Here is a 23,876-nt window from a genome sequence, read left to right as displayed (position 1 = left end):
TGTTTCTCGATTGCGTTATTCCAAATATGGGTGACACGATCGAAGGTCGCCTGTTGATCTTTGTTTCCGAAAGCCATATTGATGATCGCTCAAGATGTTGGAGCTTTCCAAATATTTAATGATATCGTGATTTATGGCCTTCTCCATGATTTTTGATATCACTGATAGCAGAAAGACTGGTCTATAGTTATTTGGAATATTTTTCCTGCTTTTTTCGGGAATAGGCAGAACGCGATCAATATTCCAACAAGAAGAAAAAACCCCTTTCTCGTAAGACAGGTTGAAAATTCTGCAAAATACTGATGCGAGTTCATATGCGCACGATGACGAGCACTTCAGCAGGACCAGACGCCTTGTTGATATTGAGCTGTTTCAGAATTTTCCTGCCTATACTTTGTCGAAAAGTAGTTTCTGGCATTGTGGATTCTAGTTTGAAAATAGTGGGTGGTGCTTCTTCTGGAGAATCGACTGTGGAATGGGATGCAAATTGCTGTTTCCTTTTTATATGGCTGTTGTTACAATTGAACCATCCGCTTGTGTTAGTGGTAGAATTGTAGATTTTTGCGCCACTGCCGGTAGGCGAGATTTTTGGAGGTGACAGCTTGCTCGCAATTGTAATAACTGCCATTGCGATAATTAACGAAAAAATATAATTTCATTCATAAAGATCGGTGTCAGTCACTCGGTTTTTCGGTATCTATACTTTATCAACAGAGTAAGCGTTGAATTTAAGATATGATCGTTGGAGTTTGACGGCATGATTATCTTTCCTTCGAACTAGACATAACAAACATATCCTGTTGAAGTATTAATACTGGGAACGCAAAAAAATGCAAGCTAAGAGTTTGCATTTCAGCTCCGTGGACAGGAAGTTCGACCATATCTGAAGAGGTGGGTCCGAAAATTTATTTAAAATAAAAACTGACCAATAAGTTCAATGAAAAGAAGATTTGTCTTGAGTAGGAGGGGTTATGAAAAAATTCGGGAATATTAAACAAAGATCAGACCAATCAGGGGAAGGTACAAGGGAGGAGTATTAGGAGCACGGTGGCGATCGGTCAATTAGGGGAGTTGCGAAAGGAAGTTACGTGAAATAGGTCGCGAAAGTGAATTTCTATAGAGAAGTTACGAAAGTCAGTTGAAAAGTCAGTTGCGAAAAGATTCCTTTGCGATCGATAGTTAATTTGGAAGAGTCGCCAAAGGGAGTTGCGAAAGTCAGTAGCGGAAAAGGGTCGCAAAAAAGGGGGCTGTCCGAAAAAGGATTTTTTTTACTCGATAGTGGAATTCCGTTTGGTGGCACTTACAACGGTTGTGTATTTTAGACGGATACCGGACCAGAGAGGGAGATCAGAACCCAGCCTAGTATCGTGAGTCGATTTGGATTTTTTTTTCTAACCCCCATGTCGTCATAAAGAGAGAGAGGATACCATTTTAATTTTGTAATAATTGCCATTTTAATTTTGTCATAATTGCCATTTCAATTTTGAAATAATTGTCTTATTGTTGTTGCGTCTTGGAGACGATATTACACCACACCCCTTTCATATGTGTAATAGCGATTAGTACGCACGGGTTTGAAGCCAGGCAATTTCAAATAATAACTGCAGAATTTTCGCAAAACTCGAATAAAGTAATTGTTTTCATGTAAGTTGGAATTCTACCTTATGGGAGAAATATAACATTTCACAAGTTGTTAAAGAGATAATATTTGTTAGCCAATCAGCTATTTGAGACATGCTTTCTTGTGAAATTTTGATCGTACTTTTCGACATTTTTTTTTTTGTTTTGTTGGATTTTCGTGTTATATTTTTTTTCCACAGTTATTTCTTTTGTAATATAAGTCTAATCTAAAGCTTTTGTTGTTTTTAATGGCTCACTACTTGAGTAAGTCCCGCACCATTTCAGGACAGTTAAAAAGCCTTTAGCCTTAAGTATTAGTCTCCTGCCTCGTTCTGGAGTGGAACCTAGAAGGAAAACCATCTCAAAAAGGTGCACTGTGTAGTTAGCTTTCCAAAAAACCGGCCTTCGTGCGATCGGCACGAACCCTATAGTTTTCTTTCGGACCTGCCTTAACATTCTGAATTTGATGCGGAGAAATCTGCATCTGGTGACAGCGCTGCTAAAAATTCATTTCAGAAAATAAATAAATGAGAAAGGAGTATGAGGAACTAGAAAGCTCCTATTATTACAATATCTTTGTTAAATCAAGGTTAGCCGTTAGAAGTTCGTTCCATTGAAAAATGGATATATGTAACCATGGATGATAGAATAACTTCCGTGACTTCAAAAGCACAAATAGATGGATGATAACATCTGATAACATCTAGCCAGGGAAAATTTCGGAAATGGTCTCGTAGATCTGCCCACTCAGCAGATCTGTAATGCCAAACTTTACGCGGCTTAGATTGTTCCCCAACAATAATCGGTAATTCACTCAACACTGAAATGAGTTTTTGATCAGAAGAAGACCAATGGAGCCTAAATAAAACTTTCTCAATTCTGCCGGAGTCGCTGTTACATACGCGCATTCGTCATTTATTTAAATCCTATCAATATTATTGGAAATGAATTTTGAATATTTAGCAGGTAGAACCCTACCAAATAGAAACAATTTACTACTACAGTATTGTCCGCGATGTTTGCTATACAGGGCTTTTCATCACGAGCGTTAATTAGCCGCTTCTGGCAAACTATTCAACGAATCAACCTGAAAATTCCATAGTATTCATGAGTTAATATGACCTACACGCCTAAAATATTTCAGGCGAAGCGGCGTTGTCGCTTCTACTATAAAGTAGCGGCTTCTTTGATTTTTCAAATGGAACACCCCGTATATAAAAACAAATTATGATTCATTATCACTTTGTCAACAAATTCATATACTATTTTCCTATACCTATCTATTACCGTTTAGAAGATATGAATTAATTTCGATATTTTTTTACCAAACATGAACTTTTATAAAAGCTGATAATCTTGAACTCTCTTGCACTAAAACGATCAAATTTTAAATCTAGTGGAGTGATACTATGAGGATCTTCACTCCAAGTCATATTTTCATTTGCCTCATACAGGGTCTTCAAAAAATGCAGATACTTTGATCTCATGAAAAAATGAGTAGAACTCAATTTTTTCAAATGGAACACCCTGTATATTTCAACATTTTTGAGCTCTACATCCAATTTTAGATTAACTTTGTTCAGATAATACTATTTCTATTTTGAACCGTTTTCGAGATAAACTGTTTCAAACGGGAATTGACATGGTTTCCTTGTTCATCACTCATTTTTGTTAAACAGATTTCGTTTGATGTCACAGATAATACAATGAAAAGATAATTATTGAAAACTTCCCTTTAAACAATAGTTTAATTAACGCTGAAACACGAACTGGAAATAATAAACCCATAAATTAATGAGTTAATTTAATCGTCAGTGTATTTCAGAATATGTTCAAACACATCTCCACCTCTACTTAAACAAACATGTAATCTTTTCAAAAGATTGTCATGTGTAGCGCTTCTGATCAAGTCTGGAGTCAAACTATTGAAAGCAGTTGTAACTCTCGATTTCATATCTTCCATTGTTGTTATTGGAGTAGAGTAAACCATATTTTTAATGAAACACTACACGAAATAATCTAATGGATTGCCATCTGGTGTTCTAGGAAGCCAACGAAAAGGTTCATTATTACCAATCCATCTGTCTTCGAAGATTTCGGTTAAAGCTTCGCTGACCAAAATCCATATACGTTCTCTTCCATACACGTTCTTTTCCATACACGTTCTCTTCCTGGTCTATTATTTAAAATCATTTGAATTCCATTCCTCAGTAAATCTTCATATTTTGATGCATTCAAATTATCATCATAAAACTCGATATAAAAAATTGACTCATTCTTTATGGCACAAAATACATTGAATTGTCATCTTTCTTGAAAACCCCTTTGGCGGACAACATGGGGATTTTCTGGCGCCCAATAATGACTGTTATGTCTATTGAAAACTCCATTTTTTCGAACTTGGCCTCATCTGTCCATATGATATTGTCAAGGAAATGTTCATACTCTTGAGTCTTGACAAGTAACCATTCAAAGAATTCCACTCTACGAGGTAAATCAGTCTCTTTCAAATGTTGGACACAGTAGAACTTATAGGGATGCCATTTATGCTCATTAAGAATTCGACAAATTGTCACGTAGGGTATACCTATCTCGCTTTCAGCCTCGTACAGAGATGCATTTGGAAATGCATGAAAGTATCCCAAAACTGTTATACCATTGTCATCATCATCCACTTTAGTCTTCTTACGAATAATTTTTGGACGGAAAGTTTAATTCAACCTACAGTTTTTCAGTAGTCGATTTATCACATTATTATTCGGCTTCGGAAGTTGTGGATATCTTTCACGAAATACTCGGCATGTTCTACTTGCAATTCTATTGCAGTCACCATAAATTATTAATAAATTCAAGAAATCTTCATTACTGTAACCTAATCTTGACATTATTCTATTATAATTGGTAGCTATCACAATCAGTCATTTATAGGCACGCGACGCGTGCCTATAAATAGCGCGTCGAAGGCCGAGCTTCACCCTATAACACTTCATGATCAGCAGCGATCGCACGCGTTTATATGCATATTCAGTATCAGCATTGCACCCGTGTGGAGCCGGGAGGCCGCTAGTTTTTCAATAATTGACAGTGACTATGTAAGTTAATAAGACTGAATATTTTGTGGTTTTTGGAATCCTTCCTGTATGAATCTTTATCACTCAAACCAGAACTTGTTTATATATACTGATGTTCTATAAACATGTAAAGGCCATGACATATTTCCTCGTGAAGACACCATTTTCGAAACCGACAGAAAACTCAATTCACGAATATAAAAATAGTCAAATTTTCAGTTCATTTAGTTTTATTATCGCAATTTTTATATGGAACTCTATTACTGGCCAACATCGTCGACGATTTCATTCTGGGATTAGACATCATGTTCCCCTACGGATTCGTGGTGGACATAAGGAACAAACTATTGAAGGTTGGAAATGAGAAAATTTTACTTGGCGTGTCCTCTCAGTCTGATGACAGCGCCATTCAAATGGAAATTGCTGGACTTAGCGGCTGGGGCACAGCATTAATAGAGCTATCCAACGGCTCTGAAGCAGGAATTTTTGTGTCCAGATCTCTCGTGAATGGTAACAAGCAGACCATTCCAGTAAGAATAATCAACCCTAATAATAACAGAGTGACTCTCAAGAAATGGCAAGTCATAGGTAACTGTGAACCGATCGTGAAAATTGCTAAAACCGAGGAAGAAGTCCCTCTTCAGTGTGCTCAACAAGCGACAAAGGAACTCATCGGCTTTTTCAAGAAGACGTGGAGCCATCTGTTCGAAGAAGAACTATACAAGACCACCCGATTCGTAGAGGAAGAGAACGATATATTTGTGAAGGTCAAAATCATTGGTCGACATGATCAACATCGAATCGATACTGGTGATGCCAAGCCCATACACCAACTATCGAGACGACTTTCCTTCGCAAAACAAGTTGAAACTGCATACATTGTTAAAGACATTTTGGAAAAAGGAGTAATCGAGAAATCAAACAGCCTCTGGTCGTCACCTGTTGTGTTGGTGACTAAGAAAGATAGATCGACGAGATTTTGCGTAGAATTCAGGAGGCTCAATGATGTCACCAGAAACGATAGTTCCCTCTCCCCAGTATAGATGACACCCTGAACATCTTGGCTAAATGCAGATGGTTCTCAACATTAGACCTGAGAAGCGGATATTAGCAGAGGTGGTCGTTCGCCCAAAAGATAAAGAGAAGACTGCCGTTTCCACCGGCAATGGAATATACCAGTTAAGTTTATGCCCTTTGAATTATGCAGTGCACCTGCAACATTTGAACGCTTGATGGAATTTGTGTTGAGAGGACTTACCTGGAAAACATGCCTAGTCTATCTTGATGACATTATAGTCACCTGAAAAAGTTTTGATGAACACCTGTCAAACTTAGGAAGTGTTTTCACGAGGCTACGGAATACTCATTTGCAGATCAATCCCAAGAAGTGCTGCTTCTACCAGGACATGGTTTATCTTCAAAGGGAGTTGAAACATATCCAGAGAAAATTGAGGCAGTGCAAGAATGGCCAACACCGGAGAGCAAGTACGACGTAAGAATCTTCCTTAGACTTTGTCGCTATTACCGGCGTTTCTTGAGAGACTTTGGAAAAATCACCAGACCGCTTGACTGAAAAGAGAACACCTGTCGTTTGGTCCTTGGACTGCCAGCAAGCATTTGCTGCCCTGAAGAGACATTTGACCAGCGCACCGATCCTGGCATACCCAAAGGAGGCGGGCTACTTCGGTAGCTTTCCAACTACAAAACTTCAGAAAGAAAAATAGCCAGGTGGATCAAAAAGTTACAAACTCACGATTTTGAAATTCAACATCGGAAAGGAATCACGGAAACCAGATAGCCTCTCAAAAGGACCATGCCTGCAACTGGATGCAAACCTTGCCAACGCCAGGAGGACAAGAATATCTAGCTACCAGAAGGAGAACTTCACATCAGACCTGATAAGGTAGCGGACAGAGACTCCTTCATGGACAGCTCTGATAGGGAGATAAGCTACCCTACCGCCCGCTACAAGTTGTAAGGGTCCCTTATCCAGGGATACGGACAGACAATTTGAGGAATCAGGTGACCATGGTGTGGTGCGGTCGTTAACAGCCTCTGAGGGTGATACTACCTTCCTGACGAGGCAAGACATCATGGTAGCGCAAAAGTAGGATCACGTGTCAAAACTGTACGAGAATAGATCAAGAAAGAAATGAGGCCGGAATGGCAAGAGATTTCCAAGCATGGCCAGAAGGAATAGAGTTACTGGCTTCAATGGGACTCCATGATAACTTGAGATGACCTACTCACTCGGAAATGGGAATGCCCGGATGGAAGAACCCACAAATTCCAGATAATCCTTCCAAAGACGTGTATCCATATAATCGAACAGCTCCACGATGGTCGCACTGGGGGGAAATACAGAGTAAATATAACTCTAGCGAGAGTGCGTGAGAGGTACTATTGGGCCAATTGCCGTCAAAATGTGGAGAAGTGGTGTAAACGCTGTGACCAGTGCTCTTCGAGAAATGGTCCGAAGACAAGGCAAAGAGGCAAATTGATGCAATACTTCAGTTGGTGTCCTTTCGAGAGAATCGCAGTTAATATTCTGGGACCACTCCCTATGACCACATCCGGTAGCAAGTACCTTATGGTTGTGATGGATCACTTTTCCAAATGGCCTGAAATAGTAGCATTACCTAACCAAGAGACTAAAACGGTGGTTGAGAGGAGAGGGACTATTTACGTCCGCACTGTATTGGTGGAATAACTTAACAAATTGAATAAGTTGTTTTTGAAGTTTTTCATTCAGATGATATACTATAATTCCTAAATAGTGGGCACTAAATTCTCGGAAATGACTGTGGTGACCATTCTGGCTCATCCTGTATATGTGTTCCTATACCTGACGATATATTTTATTATAAAAAACAAAGTAGCATATGTAGTATTTTACCAGAATATTAACACTCATTTACTGTATAACTAATTTATTGAAATGAATACAGTTACAACAATATACATTCGTCGCCATGCTGGTGCCGATAATGTAGGTCACTTTTCTGTATCTTCAAGCCAGCTATCACAAACATAAGTGACTTCTAATACATCTTAACTATTACTTACTACACCTTCCCCTTATAACTTATTCACATAAGTCCGAACATAGTCCGAAAACTTTACAGGTTTCATTTTTATACGAATGGGGAATCGTTCTCGTGTTTCTATACTCTGGAATGTTGAGGACTACTATTATCAGTCTCATGGTTTATAGAAACGCGAGATTCACTAGAATTACAAGTTGGTTTTTCATTACACATTTGCGAATATTCATAATTATCTAAGGTACAATTTCTAGAGTTATCTTCAATATTAAACTTATTCTTAGAATTGCACATAGAATAGAATAGAATAGAAATTTATTCATCATTAAAAGATTTTATACATGTGGTACATACAGTATAAAACTTTATCAGACTAGTCAGAACCGAACATAAAGCAATTGTGCTTATCTATGGTTAGTGTATATATACATGTTATTAGAAGTTAAGTAGACATAATAAAAAGATGCAAGAACAGTGACAGATAATATATGCAAGTAGCTTAAATTAGTTAAAATTGTGAAATCTAATTTTTTTTTTATTATTTGTACAAGTAAAATAAAGTAACTATATAATAATAGCTAGAGTTGAAGAAATTCTTCAGTACTATAAAAAGCATTTTTGGTAAGGTAATCAAGTAAAGCACTTTGGAATTCAGTGAAATTACATGTGTTTCCAAATAGCTGAAGTGCTTTATTATAGCAGATGATACCTTGATAACTTGAGGATCCCTGACCAAGAGCCAGTCGAGAGTAGGGTAGTCGCAGTTCATTACCATTCCGAGTGTGATGTTTATATATCATGTTATTTTTAATGTAGCTTGATTCATTTTTCTTGATATTCATTGTTATGATTAATATATACAGTGAAGGCAATGTTAAGAGTGTCAGTTCAGTGAAGGTATTTCTACAGGATTCTCTGTTACGTAGACCTGCCATACATCTTATTATCATTTTTTGCATAGTGAATACTTTTGTCATATGGGCGGAATTTCCCCAAAAGGCCAGCCCATAAGACATTGCAGACTGTATGAGTGCAAAATATGTCAGTTTGAGTACCTGCAATGAAACAGTTCCCCGTAACTGTCTCATTACAAAACACAAGCTACTCATTTTTGAGGTAAGATTTTCTGCATGTAGTTCCCAAGTCAGTTTTTGGTCAATTGTAAGTCCTAAGTATTCAATATGACTGACCTGCTCTATAGATTTATGATCGATTCTTATGAGGGGACTGTAATCATATGTAGTATTTTTTTGTTGGAAGAGCATGAAGACTGTTTTGTTTATATCAATTTGTAAACCATTATTTTCACACCAGTGTGAGAATTCTTCTGCAGTTTTATTTGCAACATATGATAACTATTTCGCCTCAATACATTGGTTCCATTATTTATTAAATTAAAGATTCATGTTCACCTATGACGAGTGCATGACACCACTTATTATCCTGTCAATATAAAATATTGACAGGACCTTTCCCTAGTATGTTTGTCATAACGTTCTTTTTATACATTATTTCTTCTTTTCAATTCCTCTCTAAATTATTTTATTTCAACATCTTGCTCTTCAACGAGAGGTAATTTTGTTTTTAATTTTCGTGAAAACAATAGTTCTGCGGGGGACCTTTTAAGACTTGTAATAGGAGTATTACAATATTCCATTAAAGCGATCCACATATCGCCAGACTTTCGAATTATATTTTTAGCTCTTTGAACAAATCTCTCGGCTAAACCGTTGGATTGCGGGTATCTAGGACTACTTGTCTGAAATCTAAAATCAAAGTTTCCTTCAAACTTTCTACATTCATACGATCCGAATGGCATGTTATCCGCTATAATGATATCAGGCACACCATGAGTAGCAAATATTTGTTTGAGAGCATTTATAATATCTCCTAACTGCTTTCCTTTCAAGGAAACTATTTCAAGGCACTCAGTTAAATAATCCACAATTACTAGGTAGGACTTTCAACCATATTCCATAATCTCACAGCCTAACTTTCGAAAAGGCAGTTCAGGAGTGTCGTGTGACAATAGTGATTCTTTCACATTAGGATATCTGTATTTTTCACAAATTTTACACTGCTGAACATTTCTTTTTATCTCTGCACTCATTCTAGGCCAAAATATCACACATCGAGCCCTGTCAATGGTACGATTTATTCCAAAATGTCCTTCATGTACAATTTTCAGCATATCTTTGCGCCAAACCGCAGGTACAATCACCCTATCATTATAAAACAACAAATTCTTTACCCCGCCTAAATCAGCCCTAAGATTGTAATAAACTCCCAATTCTCCTTCATAACTTTTTATCTTTTTCCACCCTTTTTCACAATAGTCTTTAACTTTTTTCAGTACGCTATCTTTCACGGTTTCTTTTCTGAATAGTTCTTTCCTACTCTCACTCATTCTCAAGTACTTTTATACAGAGTGTACCATTTCGTTCACTTCATCAAAATTTTTTACCTTTTCAGAATTTACATTCCTGGATAAATAATCTGCAATATATAAATATTTTCCTGGTATGTACTGTACTTGTAAATCATATTTCAATAATTTCAATTTTAGTCGCTGCAATCTTGGAGAATTTATTAGGGAAATTTGTTTATTCATTATGCTAAATAAATAAATAAGATTGTGAAACTTTTCACAAGCAAATACAATAGCAAGCAACTCTTTTTCTATTATTGCATATTTTTTTCTATATCTGTCAACTGTCTAGAGGCATACGCTACAGGCCTTCCTTCTTGCAACAAACAACATCCCAAACCCCGTTAAGTGATGCATCTGTCTGAATTATTATATTTTTTTAGGATCAAAATTTTTGAAGGTAATATTTTTAGTAATTTCCTTTTTAATATACTTTAGTGCCTTCTCATGAACTCCTAACCACTGAAAAATAATGTCTTTTTTAAGAAACTGACAAAGAGGTCCAGCAACTTCACCTAATTTTGGAATGAACTTTCTGACATAATTCACCAACCCTAGCAGCTTTTGTAATTCCTTTTTATTGGCTGGTGCCCTCATATCATCGATGGCTTTAAGTTTCTCATTATCTACTCTCATAACCTCTTTACTGAAAATATGACCCATATACTTTACTTCGTTCTGTTTGTACTGAAATTTTTGTTCATTAAATTCAGCCCCTTTTTCCTAGCCCTACCCATCACTAATTTCAATGTTTTGTCATGTTCTTCTAAAGTATCACAAGCAATCAACAAGTCATCAAATATATTATTACATTTTCAATGTTCCCAAAATTTTAATAATTTATCTTCTGAAAATATTCAGGTGCCAAATTCAATCCAAACGGTAGCCTTAGAAATCTGTAACAGCCAAAAGGTGTTGCAAAGGTGGTTAACAAACTAGAACTCTCATCAAGTTTCATTTGATAGAACCAGTCCTTGAAGTCCAACACAGAAACATATTGTTTTCCTGACAACTTAGAACTTATTTGGAATTTCAAAGTATTGCCTTTTGATGCATTTATTCAAGTCTTGTGGATCCAGACACAAACGCAATGATTTATTTGGTTTTTCAATTATTACTAAATTATTAACCCATTTACTTGCTTCTTCAACTTATGCTATTATAGTTTGTTGCTCTAACTCATCTAATTTCTTCTTTAACCTATCTTTTATAGAAAGTGGAATACGTCTACAAGGCTTTGCTACGGGTTTACTATTTTCTCTTCACTGAATTTTACAAATATCAGAAAACATACCAATTCCTTCAAAAACATCCTTATTTTGAGCAATTAATTTTTCTTTATCTCTTGTCTCCTGACTGACATCAACACTTTCTGGCTTTTTGATCAAACCTAAATCATAACATGCTGGTAAACCAACTATTGGTTTAACATCCAAATCTTCTACTAAACATTACAATTCAAAAGATTTATTTGACCATAAACATTGAAGTTTAACTTTCCTCTTGGGTGTTAGCTTTGTACCACCATATGCTTCCAGTACTGTAGCACATTTCTCTAATTTATGACATTTACTACCTGTGCATAAAACATTCAGAACTTTTTTGGCAATACATTAACCTCAGAACCAGTATCTATGTTTTTATCATGCACTACAAGATGTTCAGTCCATACCATTTTATTTTTGGTTTTGATCTCACCCACCTTTCTCAAGCTGTCCACAAACAAACTGCCAAGCTCAAAATTATCTTCACCTTCTTCTTTCTTGATAACTTCTCTTATATTTCTTTAATTTTTCCTTTGAGAGCTTTCACCTCTATTTTCAAAGTTTCCATATCTTCTAGCCATACACACAGTACTGAAAGCATTTTTCCCAAATGCTGGATATTCAGCATATCCATGTCGCCCATTACATTTTTTACACAGATTCTTCCTTAGGTTTTCTTTCATATTGTCAGATTTTCGCCTAGATTTCACCTCATCTACTTTGTTTACTCCTAAACCATCTCTATTCCTGACCGACTCTATCTGTCGTTTCATTACTTCGGCATTTCTACAAAGTTCCACAGCTCTTTCTAAGGTGATGCTATCAATGTTCAACAATTTTTCCTGCGCTTGTGTGTCATTAGTTCCTAGAATGATTCTGTCAATTAATATACTATCCTCTTGAGTGTCATATTCATAACTTTGTACCAAAGAAATTGTCAAAAGGCTCATCTACTCCTTGAACTCTACTATTGAACACAAAACGTTCATGAGTTTTATTTTTTCGTGGAGAACAATATTTTTTTAATGCATCAATAACGCTTTTGAACTCGTCCTTTGCCGGAATTTTCAGAATATCATATATCTCTACTCCTTCTGGTCCTATTAGGTTCAGGAACAATGCAATTTTAATTTTGTCCACTTTGGTGTCTCTCTCAGTTGCTATAAGTTTCAAAATTCTGGTAAATTTTTTTGAAATTTTCACTGAGGTTTCTCTCACATTTCATTTGCTCTGGTATTCTGCCCTCCATGTTTCCTTTTATTTACAACCACACCAGATTGATATAGACTGTCTTTCAGCTCAGTAGTTCTCCTCCGACTGCGCCATGTATTATTATACCAGAATATTCACACTCAAACGGATTCCTTATTTATTGTATAACTAATTTATCAGAATGAATACAGTTACAACAATATACATTCGTCGCCATGCTGGTGCCGATAATGTAGGCCACTTTTCTGTATCTTCAAGCCAGCTGTCACAAGCAGCAGTGACTACTAATACATCTTAACTACTACTTATTACAGCATAAGGTTGCCATAATAAGAAAAGTCAGGTAGTAAAATTAATTATTTAAAAACCAAAATTCTCAATAAAAGTATTTTGAGTTGTTCTAAGCAAGAATTAATTCGATATGACTAATGTTTTTTCCTTAATCTGTCTCTTTCAGCGGCGTACGGAAGTTATACTAAACAGATGAGGAGAAATGATAATAAAATATATAGAATCACAACCTGACAACAATATTTTCATATTAATGCAATAATATTTCTGGGAATCAAGTTCCTACTATTATGGAATTGTACTATTTGACGAACGTGAATAAACTGATCAAAATTTATTTATCAACTCAGACCAATCTTCAACTTACATTCATATTGAAATTTATCTCTCACTATTTGTGTCTACAGCGTGCACCAACTTCCAAACAGAAAAGAACCTGATTTTTCATTCATTACGTACCTCCTACTCACTTGAATATAACGTAGTTGAAGTATATACACAATTTTATTCATATCACGAGGTGCTACGTGAGATCAAAGAGAAACTAAATGGGATTGGTTTTGTAAAGAGACCATCAACAAGCAGTTCCACACGCGATAAATATCAAATCACAGGGGATGGTGAATTTACACTTCATCATTTGAAACTAGTTGGAATGTTCCAGTTGATAACCACGAAAAATAGTTTTTAATGTACGAGTATTTTTCAAATAATGTCCAGTTTAAGAGGATACCGATAATTCAAATTTCAGTTTTCGTAAAAAAAGAATTGCTTCATTGTATCGTTTTGTTAATGTTTTGTTAATTTTTACAAAAAGAGTTGTAGTGGAAGTTGAATTACGTCAAAAGTCCGTATTATGAAGGCTGTTATCAATATGTGAGTACCTAATTGAAAAAATTGTGAGCTGTCACGGGACGCCCGGCAGATGTGAAACATCAAAATTATTTTGTAATTACAAATAATATACTTAAAAAACAGATTACGACAGGAACTTATATGGCATAGTGTAAAAATATAATATTACGAATTTTTTCGAAAAAATAATGATTCAATAACCAATTATTTTCATTAAATACAACAATTAATAATTTATTTCAAATTGTGACTTCTCAATTCTTTCAAGCAGTGACTTCGGTAATAGTTATATTCGATGTTGCCTCTGACGGTATTCAATGTCACAAAAACCCAGGCATCGGTTTTCTCGAAGAAGATAAATGTCTCCGAACCGGATATAATAATGTCAGGTCAGACAATTCCACTTTCTGTTACGATGAGTTTGTTGGGGGTTAAAATGGACACCAATATGTCAAGACATATTGGTCGTTGGAATTGCAAAGGCTGCTTCTCAAAAGCTTAGAACACTATTCTGAACCAGAAAACTGTACACACCTCAGCAACTTTTGATGCTTTATAAAGCTCAGAAAAGAGCCATCCGCCTGATTGGAGACGCGAACATCATGTGCAAACTTGATAGCCTGGAACATCGAAGAGAGGTTGGAGATTTGTCTCTCTTCTATAGATACTTTCACGGGAAGTGTTCAAGTGACTTGGCACATTCGATTCCACCAAGAGCGGTACATATCAGAAATACGCGACGGACTGTGGCTGCTCATCGTTTTGAGGTTCAACTCAGTACACCTCGAACTTCACTGTTTAAGAACTCTTTCATCAGGAGAACTGCGTTTTTGTAAAATAAACTTCCTAAGAACGTTTTTCCAAATGGATTTAATCTCCAGCGATTCAAATCCAATGTGAATCGCTACTTTCGCTCAGGCACCGCTCTGAGAGCGCCTTAAGGAGTTTCTTGTAGTGCTTGTGTTTTGTTCTCAAAAAAAAGAAGTATGTTACAAAAGTATTGACATAATATTACCAAGATATCTAATAAATACATCATCTACTGTTGTTCCATAGCTGGTAGTAGGTTCTCTTGAATTGTTGTTAATTTGCAATTGAATTCTTTTAAGAGGAATGTCATTAATGACACATGTAATTATTCACATTGAAATCCCCATCTGAAATCAATGGTACTAATTCTTAATTGGTTTTAAAAATTATTGAACCTCTGTGACCGTACGGAAATTATCTATCTTGTGAGAATATTGGCTAGTTATTGCAATATATTACTGAGGATCTTAAATTATGAATATCAATAAAAATGTTTCAATATAAATTGCTCCATCATTAGAAAATTAATTAATGAATAAATTATTTGATATTCCTATTAATAACAAACAATAAAAACATTTGTGCCCTACTGGCTATTAACTGATTTTGAAATACAATTTTGTCAGTCCTTATGAAATGTATTCTTCAAGAAAGAGTTTCAGTGCATTATTTTTCGTAAGAATGCCATTGAAATTAATTAATAATTGATTTAAAAATATAATTTTAATCTACCAAGACCCTTGCGAGACAGATCAAACATACGCGGGCTCAATGACTAGATAAATGCACACTTTAATTGTAAAATATAATATCTATTTATGATATGAGTGTTAATAGTAAGATTTTATTTTGAGAGTCAAAAAGTTTCACGAACAAAATGAAACTTACTTTCAATACAAGGCCCTGACACAAGGTGCAGGGCCTGCCGCGAGGCGCCCGAGACCCTAATGCACTTGCTATCAGCATGTCCAGCATATGCGGTTTCGGCCTATATCCATCGACATAACGCGGCCCTAAGAGTGCTATATTACCATCTACGGCACTCTTACGGTATTGACGAGACACCGGTGTTGCCGTACGCTCCGGGGGATATTGAATCCGTTGTGGGAAACGAGAAGTGCCGAATTTATTGGAACTATTCGTTCCCCTCCCTCAGGCTCATACAAGCTAATAAGCCTGATGTAGTCCTTCTCGACCACCAGACCAAAACGATATTTGTCGTGGAGTTTTCAGCTCCTGGCGAGACGAATATCGTCAGAAAAGAGGAGGAAAAACGGATAAAATATCGAGATTTTCTCTTCGAACTCCGCAGACTCTATCCAGATCACTCTGTCAAGATGGTTGTTCTGATTATTGGAGTCCTTGGTGGAATGATGTCTTCTCTACTCTCGAATCTCAAAATCATACCGGCTTGCCGCACTAAGGCAGAAATCTTAGCCGCACAGATGCAGAAGGCTGTCATTCTTGGCTCACTGCGTTTGCTCAGGGCACATGATTCTCGGACCCAATGATCACTTACCCCACGGTGTGGGGAGTGGTCATTGGTTGATTATGCTGGCGCGCCCTCCCGAATGTATCGGGGCTTCGGGGGATAGGGCCTGACCAGCGCACACTACGGTGAAAAAAAAAATAATAATCGTCACATTCAAAAATATACAATAAATATTAGAAATCAAGGTTCACATATGGAAGTTTTCTGTTGTGTAAACACGACAGAAAATATTATACAGTTTTTTGTACAACTGTCTGAAATAGACGAATTCAATATTTCTATAAAAACGCATTTTGACATCTCTTCTCAGTTAACTATTTTCATGTTATCGCATTTGCTGTGAAGTAGCCGCGTCTGGTAACGCCGAATCACCTGGTTACCAACAAATAGTATTGTTTACAGCTCACACATTTTATTTGAAGTCACATTTGAAGTTCTTGCTGTTGTTCAATGTCTTGTATGATAAACAATAATGAGGAATTGTGTGTTACTGACGATATTGAAGAAGCTGCAAAAAGAGCTTCAATGAACGTTTTTCGTGAAGTACGAAAAATCACTTACTAGCAGCGCTAGTAGTTCGGTAGGGACAAACACTGCCTAATCCTCATATGAACATATGGTAAAGTACAATTTAAAAAAAATGTTTTCAACAGAAGCAGATTTTCCAGGAGCAAAACTAAAATTTGCAACTGTAAAGGATAACAATGTTGTAACATTAAAACGTTGGCTTGCATGCCGTAATTTAAAAATAACTGAAAAAAAGTGAATTAAAGACAGATATACAGACTCTAGTAAAAAGTAGCGTTAGATTCAAACTTTAATAAAAGGAATTTAAAATAATTATGAATTTTAGATTTATTTCCGAGTGAAATATGAATCAAATATAGATGGTAATGAAATTAATTTAATTAAATATAATAAATGAATATAATTCAATGAACAATTGAGGGTATATCTCATTTTAATCAATGGTATTTAACTATGAGAAATTTACTATTCATTTCATGTTTAGAGCATACATATAAATATGCATTTATGAATGTGCATTTTTTGCATTGTTACATCCTCTCCTCAAAGCATATCAATTATCTGACGTACAATTCGCAAAACAGCAATGCTTTGTTGGCATTATACTAGCACAAAATATTTTTTTATATCAGATTTATATTTTTAAATAATAAATTAATATTACGTAAATATCACTGTTTTACATGTAAATAGTTTATGTTTGTTCCTACTACTAGTGCTGCCTCTACTGACACGTTCACTGTACTATTTTCGGGAAAAAGGCTCATTCAATTGTTACCAAAAAAATCGGCTCAGCTGTACGACATCGCATATTCTAATTTTCTTAGCTAGTATAGACTTGAAAACGTCGAAGGAAATTTCAGCGAAACCGTCTTCTTAGCCTATGTAGAAGAGAAATCAAAAAACAATCAATGATAAAGTCGAGTGCGCTCTTTAAAAATGGTGTTAATACAAGCAAATATTTCAAGGTAACAGCATTCTTAAAGCGGAAAAATGAAAATTATAGGTCCAAAGAATCAAACATTCTTACGTTTGAACAAGTCCAGAGGTTTATAAATGAGGCGATAGATGAAAAATTTTGATGATAAAAGTTTCTACTATTTTCGGAATATGTGGAGGCTGCCGGCGTGAAGAGCTGTGCCATTTATTAATAGAAGACATTAAATTAATGGATAATTCATTGATTGTCCAAATTCCACATACAAAAACAAAAATAGGTCGTTCTTTTTGCATTGTTGGAAAAAACATTGACTATTTCAATAAATACGTTCCATTGCGCCCTTCTGTTATAAATCATCAACGTTTTTCTCTGAAATACTCAAATTATAAATGCAATGGCAACCCAGTTGGTATAAACACGTTTGGGAAAATGCCCACTAGCATTGCTGAGTTTCTGAACCTCCCGGAACCAAAAAGTTATACAGGTCACTGTTTCAGAAGGTCTTCTGCTTCTTTGCTAGCAGAATCAGGAGCAAATATGACGTATATTAAGAAGCACGGAGGATGGAAGTCTACAACAGTAGCTGAGGATTACATCGATCAATCTATTTTTTATAAAACGGCTATTGATGAAAGAATAATCCCAACAGCTAGCTCCAGCATTACAGCATCGCCCTCTTTACTTCAAGAATTAAATGTTAGTGCCCATGAAATTGTCAACTCAGCAAGTTCAAATATATTATAAGGCTCTTCGACATCGCAAGGAATTAATATCAGGAGTTGTTCAAATTGTACTTTTCATACTAATGTTCATGAATAATCATAATGTAATTAATGTATATAATACATTTGTAACAGAATTTAATTGTTTCTATATCTATTGTTCATAATAAAACTTCCTTGAAAATTTAATAATTATGTTTTGTTTATTGCTATTTGGTCGAGAAAAATCGCGAGTAATCATTGTACATTGAAGTAAAGGATGGGTTCCGAATTCTTTGGGATTATGTGGAAAAAAACTTTTAGGACTGCAATATTAACATAAGAACATGGAAGATAATACCGAATAAAAATTCAGGAAGAGATGAAATACAAAGTTTTTAAATGGATAATTATTTATATTTTGAAGATAACTTTTAAATTTAACTTAAAATGATGCGGCCAACTGCGACCCACTGACGTTCAGTGTTTGTCAAATTCAACTTTTTTTTTTGAAAAAAATTGAAAAAGTGCATTTCTAGATCGAATTTAACAAAAAGTTACTTGAAAAAGTTGTGTCTACGGCAAATTTATATCCATATGCCAAATTTTATGCAAATAGGATGAAGTTAACGTTTTACTTATTTTTGACAGATATCTCCTTTATTTTAAAAAACAAGTTCAATTAATTGTCATCAATTCATGTATACATAACAAACTCATCATGGAGTTTAACTTTTCTGATATATTTTTACTTATACGGACATCTTTAGAGAGAAATTAAAAATTTGCTATAAAAATTTTAACATGACTGTTGCAAAGTTTCAATCACTTGGCTATTTTCTTAAAGAAACCTTTGATTTCGAAAAAGCAGAGGCAACTAAAAAAAAAAACAAACAATTTCGATAGAACTATTATTATTATCATAAATTTTAAACAACAATAATATTATAGAAAATACAAATGGGTACAAAAAATTACTTATTGATCTAAATGAGGTTGTCAAACAACTCAAAAATTTGAACACTCACACAGCTAACAGTCACAATATATCATTTTTTATATATTTCAACAATAAAGTGCTGCCAGATGAAAAAAAAGAAATAGTGTAAATATTTTTAATGGAAATAACGGAATTACATTCACACAATTCAACTAACAATGAAGCAACAAATTTTAATAAACGTAACTAATAACTAATTATTGAAATGTTTCAATTCAGTGCAACAATTAATTCTAACTCATATTCTAGTAGCCTCTACTAATCCACCACGTATTTCGATACATGTATCGTAGCGCTTACGAATGTTTCTGATTACGTTCCTTAGTTCTTGAGGGCTAATATCTGCACATACCTGTCGAATTTTTGCACAACGTTCATTTCTATCTCTTGAGCAGTTTTTGTAAACCTTTTGTGTGAGAAGTCCCCCAGAGAAAAAAGTCCAAAACTGTGAGGTCTGGAGATCTGGGTGGCCACTCTATAAACGGACTACCACGGCCTATCCATCGGTTTGGAAAATGTTCGTTAAGCCATTGCCTCACAGCTCTGGCATAATGAACTGAACACCCATCTAACTGGACAATTAAATTTGATCGTTCAAATTAAATTTGATTGGCAGCTCGTGAATAGCATCCCAAAACTCTGTGTTTAAAAATTCTAGAAACCTCTGCGCATTAATGTTTTCCTCAAAAAAGAAAGGACCAATAATTCGTTCGTTCAATATCTCACACCAGACGTTGATTTTTTGGGAATACTGAATTTTACACTTTATTACCCAGTTAGGATTATCCGCTGCCCAATAGCGACAATTCTCTGATGACACTACTCCATTTGTAGTGATCTAAAATGATTTGATCATTCCTGTCATTCCTGTTTCGTCTTTGTACAGGATTACTTTTTAACATCATTTTTGATACTGCACCAGTTTCATTGAATATTTTATTTATTTTATTTATTGTACCGCAGCTAATACGAGGACCATCTGGATGTCTCTCATTAAATACTCTACAAACCTCTCTAGCACTTCTAACGTCATCTCCCGAAAGGCGTACAATTTCAATTTTCTCTCTTACGCTCAATCTTGCAGCCATGACACAAAATAATTCGAAGAACTGTAAGGTGAATATTGTTGACAATAGTACACTTAAATCTTTCACAAGTGTCAAACTGTAATATCATTTCCATGACAACTAAGATTCAAATTGAAATATTAGGTCTTAGTTTTAGTTAATTTGCGTGAAAACTTGAATGTAATTCCGTTATTTTCATTAAAAATATTTACGCTATTGGTTTTTTTTCATCTGGCGGCACTTTATTGTTGAAATCATAAAAAAATATTCCCATGGCTATATCTATTGATATAGGGTGTTTTTGTAACTGTTAGCTGTGTGAGTTTTCGAATTTTGGAGTTGTCATAACTTTGTTAATAATAAATATTTTTTCATGGGATTTTTGTTACACCTGTTTAGAGGCACTCTGAATCCAGTGGCGTAATGATTTTTTTCAATAAAAAAATCGCTAATAAAAAATCCCGATTTTCGACTAAGAAAAAATATCGTAGTATGCCCTGAAACTTTAATAAACATTTCAAATTATGTCCCAAGGTGGACCTTTTAGTACTTGATATTTCAAAAAAAATCATTAAAATCGGTTTACAACTTCAAAAAATAAATAGAAAAGTACTTTTTGATCATTCCCATATCAATTTCAATTTAAGAGCCACCGGTAGACAGCTGTTTCAGCCTATTGGGCATCGTCAGTACCGGGCAGGCGGTTGATTGAAGACAAAATGAGAAAAAAACCAAGAAAGTACTTGATAAAAATAGCTGCGTAAACGCAAGCGAAACATAAGTGGAACCACCTATTGGTGTGACACCCAAGTCAACTTGCCAAGTTTTTATGTCAGTGGTTATGAGAATGACTAAAAAGTACTTATCTATTTATTTTTTGATTTTCATGGAATTATTTTCCAGTAGATTGACTGCATTAACCTTTCTAGATTTCATATCATTTCTAGAAACATGTGAATTCGTTTTCCGATGGCATTTCAGGTCAGCTTCCCAAATTTCTGCTACCGCAGTTGTCGGTTGATTGGTCAAACACTGACATAAAAACTTGGCAAGTTGATTTGGGTGTCACACCAATAGGTGGTTCCACTTATGTTTCGCATACGTTTACGCAGCTATTTTTATCAAGTACGTTCTTGGTTTTTCCCATTTTGTCTTCAATCGACCGTCTGCCCTGTACTAACGATGCCCAATAGGCGCTGAAACAGCTGTCTACCGGTGGCTCTTAAATTGAAATCGATATGGGAGTATATATATATATATATATATATATATATATATATATATATATATATATATATATATATATATATATATACCCGGTGTCAACGAATCTATTAGACAAGTCATAATTTCTAGACTATTAGGAGAATTGAACTGAGATTTGGTATAGTTGAATGGTATGTGGAGAGGAATGTTTTCACATATTTTTCACTTTCCGGTCACTTCCGGTTTCAGCGGAAATGGCTCCGGTTCTGAATTTTTAAATGGAACACCCTGTATATTGTAACATTTTTGGATTTCTGAGACAATTCTGGATCAGAAACTGACATTTCCGGAAGTTTTTCAGCCTACTTGATTTTTTCAGAGTCACTTTTAAAATTGCATCTAGGTGGCCATGATCGGACGTAAACTAATCTATGGACCTCAGGTGATATCAGAAAATTGCAATAGTGGAGTTTTAGTGACTAGTGTGTTGAATATGAATGAGACAAGTTTACAAAATAACATTTTCGTGTCTAACTATTATTTTTCAAATGGCGACCATTTTTTGACAAGCAATTTCCGAAAAAAGGATTTTTTGACGAATCTAACGTTACTAATTTATTTGCGATTGGATCAACCAATTTAACAAATTTAACTAATAATTTCAGCGATGCACTTAGATTTTTTGCAATATCCTAAGTTCTTGAAAATTCCACTATAGTAAATTTTCAAAGTGCATCCCTCCTTGTTCAAGACACATTTCAGCTCGTTCAATTGTTTCTCTCAACACGTTTTGTAACATTTGAGGCGATATACTTCTAAATGCCTGTTGAATTCTTTCTTCTAAGATTTCGAGAGTGGCTGGGGCTGTTGCATAGTAAACCCTTTTTTTTACATATCCCCAAATGAAGAAATCTAACACAGTCAGATCCGGTGAGCGGGCAGGCCACCGTACTGGACCGTTGGTTGCAATAACTCTATTATTAAAATGCTCTATTAAAAAATCAAGTACGTCTCTGCTATTATGGGGTGGTGCTCCATCTTGCTGTAAGTAAATTTGCCGTAAAACTTCTAAAGGCATATCATTAAGATGATCCTCGATTTCATTTTGAAGAAAACCCAAGTATCTAACCCCTGTTAACTGACCTTGAAACAATATTGGACCAATTATTCTGTTTCCAACGATACCAGCCCAGACATTGACGCCAAACCTTTCTTGAAAATTGCCCTCTCTCATTGCATGTTGATTTTGTTGGGCCCAGTACCGACAATTCTGCTTATTAAACATGCCATTATTTGTAAACCGTGATTCGTCGGAAAATAGAATGAAGTTGATAAAATTTGGGTTAACTCTATGATTTTGAAGCAACCAATCACAAAATACTACTCTTCTATTGCCGTCGTCAGCATACAAATGTTGATGTAACTGATATTTAAATGCTCGATATCCGTGCTTTTTCAGTATTTTTCTTGCTGATTCGTGACTTATCTGCATTTCTCTACTAATTTCTCTTAAAGAAACCGTTTTGTCAACTTCTACCATAGCAAGAACGTTAATCTCAGTCTCCTCATTTATGACAAACCTCTGTTCTGCGTCTCGATTTCCCTCTTGCCTAAAACGACTCTCAACATAGGGAAAATACTGATGAGATGGGTGTTGCCGATTGGGATATCTCTGAGCATACAACTCAGCAGCTTTCCTTGAATTTCTGTGGCATTCTCCAAACAATAACAACATATCCACTTTTTCACTTTGAGTATACATTATTTCGACGAAAAATTAAACTAAAATTAACGAAAATCAAGAGAAACTTCTACTTTCTGCTCATAAAGCTTATGTCACTGTCATAACCTAGGTGAGCGTTTTGTTCTCCAAAGTGGACTTGATGGAAATAACCGCAAAATATTATGCATCATTCCTATCCATGGCACCCTTGACAAAAGTAAATGAATTTGTATTGAGTATTTTCCTCAGTAATATTTAATTTATGTTCTTATTTGTAATCCAATCGCAAATAAATTAGTATCGTTAGATTTGTCAAAAAATCCTTTTTTCGGAAAGTGCTTGTCAAAAAATGGTCGCCATTTGAAAAATAATAGTTAGACACGAAAATGTTATTTTGTAAACTTGTCTCATTCATATTCAACACACTAGTCACTAAAACTCCGCTATTGCAATTTTCTGATATCACCTGAGGTCCATAGATTAGTTTACGTCCGATCATGGCCACCTAGATGCAATTTTAAAAGTGACTCTGAAAAAATCAAGTAGGCTGAAAAACTTCCGGAAATGTCAGTTTCTGATCCTGAATTGTCTCAGAAATCCAAAAATGTTACAATATACAGGGT

The sequence above is a fragment of the Leptinotarsa decemlineata genome, unplaced genomic scaffold (genome assembly GCF_025532065.1).
Source record: "Leptinotarsa decemlineata unplaced genomic scaffold, Ldec_3_MD MMD2_tig00078422_RagTag_RagTag, whole genome shotgun sequence".
In the NCBI taxonomy this organism is placed as follows: Eukaryota; Metazoa; Arthropoda; class Insecta; order Coleoptera; family Chrysomelidae; genus Leptinotarsa; species Leptinotarsa decemlineata.
Note: the sequence above shows the minus strand (reverse complement) of the source record.